A 4103-nucleotide genomic window follows, 5' to 3' on the forward strand; every position below is an offset into this window, starting at 1 on the left:
TTTTTAAGAATCAAACTTGAAGGTTAAGTAAAAAAAAAATCGGGCCTTTAAATAAAAGATTTATGTAGAAGTATATATAAAAAATATTTGTAAAATATGTATGTATCTCTAAGATTAATTCAATTCATATCAAATATTTTTTGTTACTTAAGTAGAGATTATTGTTTAACTTCCACAATTCATTTTCAGATCACACATTTAATCTGCACTTAAATGGCCAATATTGGTTATTTAAATATGAGATATGCAACCCTGTGTTTGTACCAAACAACCAAGATTGATAGGTAGGTTGTTTTATCAATCTTGCCAAAGAACAATCAGCTGTTCAGTACAAAATGTAAACAAACAAGCAAATGCAACAACAATTTCAAGGAGGAAGCAACAGTGCTGCCACTTATTTGGCATATTTAAATAAAGTTGATCTGAAACCCAACGGAAGTTAAATGGCATTTACGCAACAATCCAAAATTAAACTTAAGTGCCGTTTAAATATTCATTTGAAATTGGCCCTAATACTATGTTCACGTTAAAATATTAACTCGAGTTTAACTGTTAGAGTTTATGAACATTTGTCAAGTGTAATCATTGGGGTGTTTAAGAAGCTCACGAGTTTAATTTGGCATCTGTTTGTTTACTTTTTCTCATTCACATTTAGCCTGTTCCCGTACTCAAGGATTTAGACAGAAATAGTCCGCAGTAGCCTTGTTGCAGAATACCAACCGTTTGGCCATAAAGAAATAAAAAACGTAGCTAAATAGAACTTTTCATGCTGATTTTAACCATACCAAGATTATTTGGTGCAAATAAAAACTAAAGCCCATAAAAGAGGTTAAAGTTAAACTTTTATATTTTTCTTTATTTATAATATCTCGGGAACTATTTGACCGATTACAAACTTATTGATGCTAATTTAAAGATAATTTAGGTACGTTTTACGCGACGTATACAATTTTAAATAAACGCCATTTAAAAAAAATATATTTATATATATTTTGGTTATTAGGTATTTCTTGCTTAAAACTATAAATAAAGGAAACAAATTATGCACACCAAGTGAAATACCCCTAATTACCTTTACTTTGACGTTATTTAAAAAAATCAAAACACTTAACTTTAATCATTGATATCTTCTTTCTTTTCAACTTTCGCCAAATAAAATCTTGCAGTACGGGAACAGACTAACGGCAAATTGGTTCCAGGTTTGGATTTTCAAAGACACAAACCAAATGCAATGCAACCTGTTTTGATCGAATTTGGTTTGTGTCTTTGCGAATCCAAACCTGCAACCAATTTGGCGACGGTTAGTCTGTTCCCGTACTGCAGGATTTAATCAGAAATAGTCCTAGGTCGTTCCGTCCACACAAGTGTAGAATATCAGTAATCTAGCTATGCAAAAACAAAAATGTGACTCAATAGAACTTTTTGTGCTAATTTCAACCCTACAAAAATTATTTGGCTAAAGAAAAAAATAAAGGACATGTCAATGGTTAAAGTTAAATTTTAAAATTTTTTTAAATATTATTATCTTTTGAACAATATGACCTATTAAAAAACTAATGACGTCAAAATAAAGGTAATTAGGGGATATTTCTCTTGGTGGACATAATTGTTTCCTTTCATTTATATTTTTAAGCCAGAAACATCTAATAATCCAAATATATATATATATTTTTTTTCTTTTTTTTAATGGCGTAAAAGGTATTTAAATTATCTTTAAATTAGCATCAATACGTTTGTGATCGGTCAAATAGTTTCCGAGATATTATAAATATAAAAGTTAAACTTGAACCTTTTTTACTGGCTTTAGTTTTTATTTGCGCCAAATAATCTTCATATGGTTGAAATCAGCATGGAAAGTTCTATTTAGCTAATTTTTTTTTATTTCTTTATGGCTAAACGGTTGGTATTCTACACCACGGCTACTTCGGACTATTTCTGTCTAAATGCTGGAGTACGGGGACAGGCTAAATGTAAATAAGAAAAAGTTAACAAACAAATGTCAAATTAAACTCAGAGTTTATTAAACACCTCAATGAGTACATTTGACAGTTTTCCATAAACTTAAAACGTTAAACAAAAAGTCTTCACATAATAGATGTTTTGCTATGTTACATTTAACCCAGTAAAGTCTTAATTATCCCGGAAACTGACTGAGCACCTTAAATAATTTTGACGGCCCTAAAAAGCCCCTAAATATCACCTAATTCCTCAGAAATATATATCTGTGTTCGACCAAAATTTATAAAGTTGGTCGGCTACCGTGACGTCAAGCGATTTTTCAATGTTTACTGGGCAATATTTTTAGCGATTTTTCAATGTTTAACAATATTTGCAAAGCACATAAAAAGCACAAAATAATAAACCCAATTAAGCAGTAAAAAGTCTGCACTGGATGGATGTTTTGCTAAGTAACAGTCAACCCAGCAAAGTCTTAATTATCTCGGAAACTGGATGAGCTCCTATAATTATTTTGGTGACTCTAAAAAGCCCAAAAATAGCACGTAATTCCTCAATAATATTTGTCCGTGTTCGACCAAAGTTTAAGAAGTGGATTTTTCAATGTTTACGGTGCAATATTTTTTTAGCGATTTTTCAATGTTTAACGGGCAAGATTTGCAAAGCACATAAAAAGCACAAAATAATAATTCCAGATGAGCAGTAAAAAGTCTTCACTGGATGGATGTTTTGCTAAGTTACACTCAACCCAGCAAAGTCTTAATTATCTCGGAAACTGGATGAGCTCCTATAATTATTTAGGTGACTCTAAAAAGCCCAAAAATAGCACGTAATTCCTCAATACTATTTATCCGTGTTCGACCAAAGTTTAAGAAGTGGGTTAGCTAGCGTGGCGTCAAACGGTTTTTCAATGTTAACCGGGCAATATTTTTAAAGCCCATAAAAAGCACAAAAAAATAAGCCCAGAAAAGTAGTAAAAATACTTCATTGAATGAATGTTTTGCTAAGTTACGGTTAACTTAGCAAAGTCCTAATTATTTACCAAATGGTCGGAGCACAAAAAAAACGAAAAGTGGCCGAAAATAGCACACAATGAGCACAATAATACGAACAAATTTTTTCTTCATTTTTTCATTTTAGCGCCGCTAACTTGATTGAGCTCTTGTTAATCATGACCATCAAATCGTGGCTCTGCAGTAAAATTGAAAAGAAGGTATTACATAGTTACAAATTAAATAAAACATCAAATAGAAATTATTTAAAAAATATCTAATTCATAAATATTTTTGAATGGTTTTGCTACCTATTGTGCATTCTGCATATATTTAATTTAATTTCTATCTGACTTATTTCAATGAGCATTTTTTGTATCTATGTAGTAAGTGTACATAGTACATATGCACTCAATATATATACTTTTCATTCTAGCGTATGTCTCACTAGGGTTGCCACCTAATTTTAGTCTAAGACATTTACTAAATTTACTAGTGAACCCGCATGGCGTTAAACGCCCAAAATTGAATTTCAAGAACTTAAAAAGTATTCCAAATGTTAGTCAGAGTTTTAAGAGGTCCGAGTGTCATATTTCATCAAAACCGTGCAGCTGTTTCTGAGTGAAGAGCAGTCTCGCATATTTTTTATTTTCATCGAATTTCAAGTCGCGTTATACCAATGAAAAATAATCTTAATTAAAAAAATAAAACGTTATCATACATCTACAGGCTAAGGTCTCTAATCTAACCTTTAATTTTTGAAACTCCTTTTCAAAAGTATTCTCAAACTAAAATCTTCTTGAACCTCTTTCGTCTGATATTGTGATACACATGTATTTCAATAAACCGATGAACTAATTCGAATTTGGTTGTTCGAACAAATGGCAACCTTCCTACGTAAAGGTCAGGAATAAATCCCTTTCAAACCCATTTCGATTTGTACCCATCTTTCAATAATTCATCCAACTTACAGAATAATTTGAATGTAACTTTATAAACACATGGTAACTCTCTTCACACATTTGAAATGTTCAAACTAAAGATTTCTTAACATTCTTTTGTTTGGCTACGGTATTTTTATATCTCATATACTTTTTGAACTAGTTATTTGAGTTAGACCTTTCAAACAGGTGGCAGCCCTCTGCAAAAGTATTT

Source organism: Rhagoletis pomonella, unplaced genomic scaffold (genome assembly GCF_013731165.1).
Source record: "Rhagoletis pomonella isolate Grant_MI unplaced genomic scaffold, Rhpom_1.0 Rhpom_scaffold_00002, whole genome shotgun sequence".
Classification (NCBI taxonomy): domain Eukaryota; kingdom Metazoa; phylum Arthropoda; class Insecta; order Diptera; family Tephritidae; genus Rhagoletis; species Rhagoletis pomonella.